At 55.6% G+C, this 10,068-nt stretch overlaps 1 protein-coding gene across 1 annotated transcript in view; it reads right to left on the reverse strand.

The window, feature by feature from the left end:
• PSD2 (pleckstrin and Sec7 domain containing 2) overlaps positions 1-8,064 on the reverse strand; it is a 55,354-nt gene extending 47,290 nt beyond the window's left edge. The window contains exons 1-2 of the mRNA XM_027095825.1: positions 7,160-8,064; positions 2,938-3,076 (exon numbers count right to left, since the gene is read on the reverse strand). The gene's annotated coding sequence lies outside the window, so the exon portion shown is untranslated. The remainder of the gene's footprint in view (positions 1-2,937; positions 3,077-7,159) is intronic.
• Between the last annotated feature and the right edge of the window lie 2,004 nt (positions 8,065-10,068).

Here is a 10,068-nt window from a genome sequence, read left to right on the forward strand (position 1 = left end):
TGATCAACAGTACAGTTATTATGTAGAAAAATGCCCTTGTCTCAGGAAATTCATGTTGAAGTATTTAGAGCTGAAGTGCTATGATGTCTGCAACTTACTTTCAGAAGTTTCAGAGAGAGAGAGAAAAACAAATGTGGGCAAAATGTCAACAACTGGCAAACTAGGTCTCTAGGTGAAGGGTATATAGGTGGGTGTTCATTGTTCGATCAGATGTGACAAGACAAAAAGTTAGGGGGGAGGGAAGGGAGTGGAGGGAGACACTCTAAAGAGGGGAGCTCAGGGCTCCTGATGGCGCAGGACTCAGGTGAGGGCAGTCCTTACTGCAGCAGACAGCATGCTGGGCTGTGGGCCTGACCTGGACGCCGGAGTCCTCCTGGGCCAAGCAGACACAGCCCTGGAGTGGCTCACCACCTAAACAGGGTCAGGCTTACCTACGAGCAAACCAACTTAGGAGGACAGGGCCCTGCAGGAAACAGCCAGGTCCCAGGGAGACCAGCAGGGCAGCCCTCAGCCGGGACAGGACTGGCAGGAACAGGGGCCCTAACCCACCTCTGCCTGAACCGTAGCAAGGAGCTGGGTCTGTCCCAGGCCCACCCCCCTACCAAACACCCCTCAAGGGGTGACAGCCTGAGTGTATCCTCCCGTGTGAGGAGCCAGGCTAAATATGGAGCCCCAGACATAAGATGCCTCTCAAAACAGATTTTCCTGGAAAAGACCATCTGGCAAAGAATGTCTAGAGCATCGTCTGTCATGAGAGGCAGTGTTGTTCTCCTTCAGGCCAACGTCCGGAACGGGAATGCCTCGATCCCAGCTCTCTAGAAGATCCCAGCTTAGTGCCTCCGTTTTCCCCAAGTTCACTCTCTTGCTCCAGATGAAAAGGTGCTCAGTCCCACCTCCCTCCTAACTTGTACCTCCAAGGAAGAAGAGAATGAGATTGGGGACAGAAGTCCAAGCTTCAAGCAGTTCTGCCCATGTGCAAATCCTGATTCTGCCACTTACTAACCAGGTGACTCTGAACAAGCAACTTTTCCCTGAGCCTCGGTATCCACAAACTGGAAATAATGGGCATACCTCCCTCTAAAGGCTGGTCTGTGTAGGAGAGTACTTAGCACAGTGGCAGTGCACGATTCTGGAAGCTGGGCGAAGCAGTGTCCACCCCACCCCTCTCTCAGTCCTGTCAAGAGCAGTAAGCCCTTTGCAGGTAACTTTGCTCCCCTGCGTTAGGAAACACTGCGGGTCAGGTCGGCTAGGGGAGTGCACACCCATAGCTGTCAGACCAGCAGCAGGAGGGAAGCCTCTCAGGCTGGCACAGGGCGCTCCTGGGATTACAGGGTACAAATCACCTAAGCATTGAGGTTTCAGCCCCTGCAAAAGGCACCAGCAGGGGAGGACTTCAAAGGGCATTCCAGTCAACCTTCTACCTTTAGTTGGGCCACCACCCACCTACTCATCCCCATGTGTGGGAATCCTCTGGTTCAGGCCACAACCTAGGGACCTGCCATGTTTCCACCAGGACCAAACTTTGCAGTAGCCTCATTCAAAAGCCACTGACTCTTACCATATGCTGGGGAAAAGGGGCTCTTGAGAGGGAAGGTGGGTATGACGTAAGAGAGATTAGGTGGGTAAGGGAGGGCAGCTGGCCCATTTTGCTGATTCAGAGATCACAGGTCATAGAACCTGCAGCATCCCTGGGAGGTAGGGTTCCTAACCTCCCAAGCAAGGAGTGGAAAAATGACTATATCTGTCAAGGCCAGAGGTTGCACTTGGAGATGGTCCCAATGCCCCTTCCCCACTCTCCCTCGAGCTGCCTGAGTATCCCCCATTAAGCAGCTTTTGTTTCCAGGGTCTGGAAGAAGGAGCTGGAGAACCCAGGAAAGTCCAAATGCCTCTCCCCAAACCCAGGCTGCTCATCTGTCCTGGCCAAACCCTGAGCCCTCTCCCTGCTCCCCATTCACCCACCCATCAAGTTCAGCCTGGCTTATCCTGAGCCTTCCAGGAATTCTCAGGCCCACTTCCATTGTGGCTGGTGCCCCCAGTTCTCTCCCAGGGCACCCCAAGATGGCCCTAAGGTTAAGGGATGGGCTGAGGCAGTGGCCCCCTGGGCCTGTGCAGAGACAATGCCCCCAGTTCTGACTCAGGGAGTCCCCAGGTCCTCCAGGGAGAGCAAGAGTTGGAATACCTCCTCCTAGGAGGGGGGCCAGCTAAGCAGGTGGTCCCCACATCTGGACTCCCTGCCCCACCCCAGCCCTAGCAGTGACTACTAGGACGCCTCCCTCCCTGCGGCTGCCACAGCCATTATGTGCCTCCTGGCCTTGCCTGATGCCTGCCACGCCCCCATGCAAGCCCTGCTCCAGCGGCAGAGCTCAGAGCCGCTGAGGCCTGGCCGCTAAGCCAGGCTGTCAAAGTTGGGAAACTGGAAACAGAAATAAATCTTCAAAGCTGCTCCGTGGTAAAGGTGGTGGCCAGCAGGCCTGGCACCCAACACCCCAGGTCCCTGGCCACCAAGCTCCAATGGCACCCCATCAACGTACACATATGCACTCGGATTAGACAAACGGTGGGGGGCGCGGGGTGGGGGGGAGGAGATCAGGAGACAACTGGGCTGCCGGCCCTAACCCTCCCTGCAGGCTGGCCTGGGGCTCTCTAGCGGTGCCCTCTCTCCCTGGCCCAGACTCTGCCATCCCGGGCTTCCTCTTTCGGCCCCATCTCCATGACAACCGTATCCTTCAGATGCTCCAGCCGCCACGGAATTGATCTCGAAATGTAGCTTTGTTAGCAGACCCAGGCGGGCACGGAGGGCGGAGGGCGGCGCCGCCACCCAGCATGCTCCCCCCAACCCCAGCAGCCCCTCCCGGCCCCCAGCCCGGCTTCGGGAGGGGCGGGGTCCCGGAGCACGCTGACCCTGGGAACAAGATGTTCCCGCACGGCCCGACTCACCGCTCCGGCTCCCAGTCGCTGGGTCCAGCCTCTCACGGTGGGGCCATGAGGAGGCCACCGCTGGACTGACCGTCCCACTCCGCCACCGCCTGTCGGGGCTCCCGCGCTCGCTGCTATCCCTTCAGGTGTCGGAGCGCGTCTGTGGAGAAGCAGAGCAGAGGTAGGGGGGACGGACGGCAGGAGGGAGGGAAGGAAGTAGAGAAGGAGGGAGGGAGGAGCGGGAAGGGCGGGGAAGGGCGGGGGGACGGCGGGCGGGGGGGGCGGGGGGAATGGAGCCGGGAATGGAGCCGGGAGGCGACAGCGGCCACGCAGGCCGCCCGCCCGCCTGCCCACCTGACCCAGCTCTGCACTGAGGGCCGGATCGCGCGCCCGGACCCGGCCGAGAAGGGAGGCAAGCCCTGTCCCGCACAAGCCCGCGCCGGCCCTTTAAGAAAGTGGGGGAGGGGAGCGCTGCGAGGTTCCGCCCCCGCTCCTAGCCCAGCCGAGCTCCAGCTGTCCTCTAACCCCGGGCCAGCCGGCCGGACCCAACACCCTCGGCAGGACCTTGGGGCCCCAGACCCTGAGCCCTCAGGAACCACCCTCCTCGAGGTGAAGGAGGGAGCGGGTCCTTGCCCTCCTCCCCTGGTCTGTTCGTGGTCCGGCTCCTTGCCCTCCACACCCCCGCCAGCGCTCGCGCACCGTGGCGCGCGCGCACACACACCGCCACACACACACACCGCCACACACACACCCCGCCACACACACACACACACACACCACACACACACACACACACACACACACACCCGCCCAGGGGAGACCCAGCCGACCGAGAGGAGCGAGGAGTACCGGGATCACGGTGGATGATCCCAGAGAGAGGGAGGCTGAGCCCAACCTACTTAGCTACCTACTGAGGCAGACAGAGGGACAGACAGACCTGGGGTATGGGGTGAGAAGGGGGGCTTGGGACAGAGCTGGAAGGAGTGCAGTGAGGAGGGGTGCAGGAGAGAGGGACAAAGGGGAGAGACCCTGAGGGAGGGGAAGGGAGGAATACAGAGTCCCAGTACCAGGTCAGGAGCCCAGTACTCTGGGCTGTGGAAACTCTCTCCCGAGGAACCTGCCCCACAGACCCTGCTAGTCACCACCTGCAGACCTCCCCCCACCCCAGGACCCTAGCTCTGAAGAGAAAGTTGACAGTATTGTACCTGGGCTAAACACTAAAAAGAACATCCTGGCTGTGAGGCTCCTACAGGGCAAGGTTCCACCCCTCAGAGAGGTAATAAAGGGCCCCCACCCACAGGGATCTAGGGAGACCGGGAGCTGTGGAGAGGCAGGGCAGGTAAGCAGGCCCCATGCCATGGACAAGGGAGATCAGGTTAGGGTCAGGCCCTACCACAGGAAGCCACTTTCCACTTTTCTCCTTCCACTCCAGCCCCCAAGCCCTCCAACTGTTCACTTCACCCAGCTCCTTCCCACCTCCACACTTTTGCAAGTATTCCACCCTTTGCCCTGTCGGGCCTTGATCCTGCTGTGCTCAATGAACTCCTACCCAATCTTCAAATCCCTGCTTAAATGCCTCTTCCTCCATGAAGCTTTCTGCATCCTTCCTCCCACCCATACACACATACAGTTAGGGACCCTCTTCTTAGGTAGGAGAGGATGACAGAAGAGAGGATTTGCTGACCTATGAGGGGTGCCTAAGCTGTGCAGAGTGGCAGTAATTGGAGGTACAGGGTCTGAGCTGTGATCAGTCTCCTCCCTCTTCAAGCTGGGCTACAGCTGGAGCTGGGGTTTCATCAACCACAGTGACATTTCTGCTATTAACTGTGCATCTACTGGGTGCCCGAGTCCACACTAAATGCTTTCTACGTGTTATATTTAACCCTCAAAACAATCCTACCACCTGTTTTACAGATGAGAAAACAAACTCCAAAAGCATAAGCCAGGAGGTCTGATCCTGTAGACACAGCTGAGCAGTTCAGAGGGCACTCTGGCCACAGCCCTTCATGGCCCATCAGACCCTAGGACATACCCAGGGAGCCACTCTACTGCAGGGGCCCAGGATCTTCTCGAAGGACACAGAGGGATCATGGCTTCCCTGCTGTCCTGCCCTCTACCTTCTGCCCTCTGCTACCTGCAGGCAGAGCTGGGCGGCAGTTGGCAACCAGCAAGGGCGGGGGGAGGAAGTGGTGGTGACAGGGCTTTGCTCCTTATCCTCAGGACCCATGACCTCAAGTCACAGCTGGACCACATTTCTGAGTTTTCACTACCCAATGAGGATGGTCACAGCCCCTCTTGTGGGGCAGGGATGAAAGGAGTTAATGTGCTCGGTGCCCACCCACCCAAGACCCGGATCACAGATGCACCCAACAGGCCTCTCCTTCTCTCACCCCCACATCCAATCCCTCAACAAATCCTATGGGATTTACTTTCAAAGCTGTCTCAAATTGGCCACTTCTCATCAGCTCCACTGCCACCACCTGCCTCAAGCCGCCATCCTCTCTCACCAGGATTATTACTGTAGCCTCCTAACTGGTCCCCCTGCTTCCACACAGCCCCAGTACCAACAATCCCAACACTGCAGCCGAAGGGATCCTGTTCAGTGTAAGTCAGATCATGTCATTCCTCTGCTCAAAATCCTCAAATGGCTCCCTTGTCACTAAGACTCAAGCCAAGCCTTATAATGGCTACAAGGTCCTACTGTGATCTGGCCCCAGTCACCTCTCTAACCTCACACCTCTCCAGCCACACTGGCCTCCTCTCTGTTCCTCTAACACACCAGGTACACTCCCCACCTCAGGGCCTTTGCACTTGCTATTCCCTGTGCCTGAAACACTCCTTCCCCAGGTAGCTGCATGACTCACTCCTTACCCCCTTCAGCTCTCTGCTCAAATGTCACCTTCTCTGACCACCCGACCTGAAATACTACCCCCTCCCTCACCCACGTCTTCCCTTCACCTGCTTTCTTTTCCTCCATAACGCATATTTGTATACTACATGTTTACTCGCTAATTCTGGTTATTGTCTGTCTCCCTCCCACCACTACCATCACTGGGCCATAAGCTCCAGGAGGGCAGGAAATTTGTTCCGTCACTTCTGTAGCAGTGCCATCGTCTTCCCCCATCACGGCACATACCACACTGTGCCATTACTCTCTGGACTGGATGGTCCCAGAGGGCAAGGGCCCGAGGTAGGGAAGCTGTGCAGTGAGGAGCAGGTGGGGAGTCAGAGTGGCCAGAGGTGGAATCCTGGGAGCCTCAAGCTCTTGTCTTTACATCCCCAATGTTACCTGCAACTCCTGTGTTAACTGGGAGGAAGTGTAAGGTGCAAAGACCATGCTCACTGGCAGCCCGTGGCTGTGAGGATGATTCATCCATTAATTCAACAAACATTTACTGAGCACCTACTGTGTGCCAGTATGCCAGGCCCTGAGGTGGGGGGGAGGGGGAGCAGAGCCCAGACAAAGTCCCTCCCTCCACAGCTCACAGCCTATCAGATGATTTCCCAGGGGAAATATCTCTGTAGGTGGAGCTTCCTGGGGCAGGCAGCTTATCTACTTCACCCCACTTATCACAAGGTGAAGTCAAATTTTAGGTATGGATTTTACTAGTTTCCTGCCTACAATCTCACCCAGACTGTGAACTCCAAAAAGGGGCATGGACTGTGTATCTAGTTATTACTGGATCCCCAGCATCTAGTCAGGGCCTGGAGGGTAGCTGGAGCTCAGTAAGTATTGGATGGATGAATGAATAAATGAGTAGTAAAATAGAAGCAGGCCCCTGAAGAAGGTGAAGATTTGGGCTTGCAGCCAAGAGGCGAAGGCAGGGCACTGCCTGAGCAAGGTGAGGTAGAGGGAAGGTCCCCTGGAGGGGAGCAAGCCCATGGGCGGGAGGGAAGGGGGACTGCTCAGGCTCTGAGAGCTGCCTGTCCCACACCCTCCCCCAGCAAGTGTGGCCCTGCCAGTACTGGTCCAGGGCTGGTGGACAAAGCCCCACAAGGAGTGCCAGGGACTTGCAGTGCCTAGAGCCAGCCGGCTGCGGGCCCAGGGCACAGGCAAAGCCTGGCCCGCCAAGAACTTTGAGGGCCTTTGTGGGCCGCTGGGAGCCGGTCCAGGAGAATGCCGGGAACTGGCCAGGGTGGGATGGGATGCACTCCCATGCTTCCGGAGGTCCAGCTGGCCATCCAGGCCTGGATTAATAGGGGGGTTAGGAAAGGGATCTCCTTCTGCCCCCCAAATACTTACAACTTGGAGAGCTGCTAGAATTGGAGTGTCCGGTAGATCCCATCCAGGTTACCGAGGCCCACGAGATGGGCTCAGCTAGGGCTCATAGACTTAGGGTTGAAGCTGACACTCCCCCTCACTCCACGCTTTGACCCAGGAAGCCCAGCCAGAGAGAGGAGGAGAAGCCTTTTTCAAAGCAAAGGGACACGAGATATGTCGACTCCTGCCCCAGGAAGCGAGGCCAAATGGGAATGTCCAGGGAGGGCGGGCGCGGGGCTTAGAAGCGGAGCCATCTGGGGCCACGAGGCTCTCCGCCTCCCTCTGCTGGCCGGACTCAGAATTACCAGAGCGTCTCGCGTCACGGGGCCACGCACCGGTCCTGGGTCCTCCGTGCCGCGCAGCCCGGCTCTCTCTCTCTCTCACTCGTCCAGAAAGGAAACGAAGGTCATATGGGTCGTCCCCCTGCCTCAGCACCAGGCCCAGCCGCGCCCCAAGGTCCAGTCGCAGGCCGTCTGTAACCAGCCTCCATGCTGGGATGCTCGCTCTTTCTGAAAGTCCTTTACCTGCACCAACCTAAGCATTTCCTTAACTTGGCTCAGGTTGTCTCCGAAATCCATGCTCTTCCACAGTACAGACGGAAAACTGAGGTTCCACTGACTATCCTATGGTGACCCAGGCCCCGCTTCCTTGGAACTGAGCGGAGCGCAGGTACTTCTCCCCAGGGCAGCCGGGAAGACAGGACTCTAACTGGCCGAGAAGCAAGAGGCCGCTCCGCCCAACCCCTTCCGGAGTACTTCAGAAAGCAGTCAGTCCACGAATGGGTTCTTTTGAGGTCGGGGCGCCACCTGCTGGTATCTATAAGAATTGCACCTGCACCACCAGGCACAGCCACGGGCTAGGAGAGACCGTGGGGAACAATTAGAGCAGCTGATATTTATTGACTGTTTCGTTAGGAACTTCCCTGGTGGCACGGTGGTTAAGAGTTCTCCTGTCAGTGCAGGGAACATGGGTTCGAGCCCTGATCTAGGAAGATCGCACATGCCGCAGAGCAACTAAGCCCACAAGCCACAACTACTGAAGTACGCATATCTAGAGCTGGTGCTCCACAAGAGAAGCCACCGCAATGCGAAGCCGGCGCACCACAACGAAGAGTAGCCCCCGCTCTCTGGGACTAGAGAAAACTCCCGCACAGACCCAACGCAGCCAAAAATAAATAAATAAATTTGTAAATAATAAATAATTTTTTTAAAAAACTGTTATGTGAGCCAGGTTCATCCTAAGTTCTTGGCATTATCTCACTTCACACACTATCTCATTTCATCCTCACAGAAACCCTAGGTGAACATCATTCAGCCCATTTTACCCATGAGGACACTGAAGCTAGGAAAGTTAAGGGACCTACCCCAGAACACACCCAGGTGTGTATTTTAACTGGGCTCTTCCACCTGCACTGGAGGTGATGGGGGAAGTGGTAGCTCGGGAATGAGCTCTACAGGGGACACCTCCCACTTCCCGCTTCCCTCCCCAATCTTGGGTGCTATTCATCTCAGCTTAGCTGGCAGCTGGTGTGGAAGGATCCCTCAGTCTGTCTTGCCCCATCAGTGCCCATGTCCTTCTCTCCCTCAACAGTTTGAGAGCTCCTCTATGGCAGGACCAAGGCAAATCTGTTCCCATTTCCCCACCATTCAGCACTGATAACTAAATGCCCTCCGTACACTAAACGCTTCTCACCTGTGACTGCCACCTGCTGACCCTACTCTGCCCCTTCCTCACTTCCCAGTTCAGGAGCTCAGGCAGGTACAGTTTAAGTGGCTGCAAGTGATAGAAGCCGGCCTCAGTGAAAGGGGGCTCAAGTAAATGAAAAGTCCAGGAGTAGATCCAGCTGCAGGAAGTACCAAATCCAGGGTCCCAAAAGTGGTCTTTCTCCACACCTGTAGCCCACTATTCCTCTGTGTGGGCTTCATTTCCAGGTAACCTCTTCCAACAAAGTGTGGCTCAGGCAGCTCTGATTTTCCATCTAGCTTTGAGGGAAGAAAACTTGCCCATCCCAAGAATGTAAGCAAAAGTCTTAGGACGCAGTCTCATTGGCCCAGCCAGCGAAATATGCCCAGCCTTGAACCAGTCACTGTGGCCTAAGGAGTCACTGCCCACCTTGGAGTGAGGAGTGGAGTCAGCCCCAGGTAATCCGAATGGACCAATAGTGGGAGGGGAAATTGTTCCAAAGGAAAACAGGGAAAGGAATCACCAGGAGGAGGAAGATGGTTGCTGCACAGCAAACAGCACTGACATCCACGACACCTGGCCATGCCAGAAGCCCATATTTTCTTGGCTCCAACCCATTTTTAGACTGCAGACCCCTTCCCAACTTATCTTACTTTCTTTCTTCTTTCCTTCATCGAATTGTCGTTGAGGCATTACATATTCATGTTTCTGGGTGAATCATAGCAGTAAACAAAAGAGGCAAAAATCCTTGCCCTCCTAAAGCATTTCCAGTGGGGGTGGGGGAAGAAACGAAACAATAAACACAATAAATAAGTCAAATTTATAATATTATAGACAATGATGAGTACTACAGGGGAAATAGAGCAGTGTAGAAGGGCCCAGGAGGTGGACAGGGTGAGGGGTACTGCAACTTTAAATAGAGTGCTACTCCCCTTCAATAGTGGTGCTGGGAAACTGGACAGCTACATGTAAAAGAATGAAATTAGAACACTCCCTAACACAATACACAAAAATAAACTCAAAATGGATTAAAGACCTAAATGTAAGGCCAGACACTATCAAACTCTTAGAGGAAAACATAGGCAGAACACTCTATGACATAAATCACAGCAAGATCCTTTTTGACCCACCTCCTAGAGTAATGGAAATAAAAACAAAAATAAACAAATGGGACCTAATGAAACTTAAAAGCTTTTGCACAGCAAAGG

The sequence above is a fragment of the Aethalodelphis obliquidens genome, unplaced genomic scaffold (assembly GCF_003676395.1).
Source record: "Aethalodelphis obliquidens isolate GAN/ISIS:26980383/991018 unplaced genomic scaffold, ASM367639v1 scaffold4, whole genome shotgun sequence".
NCBI classification, from domain to species: Eukaryota; Metazoa; Chordata; class Mammalia; order Artiodactyla; family Delphinidae; genus Aethalodelphis; species Aethalodelphis obliquidens.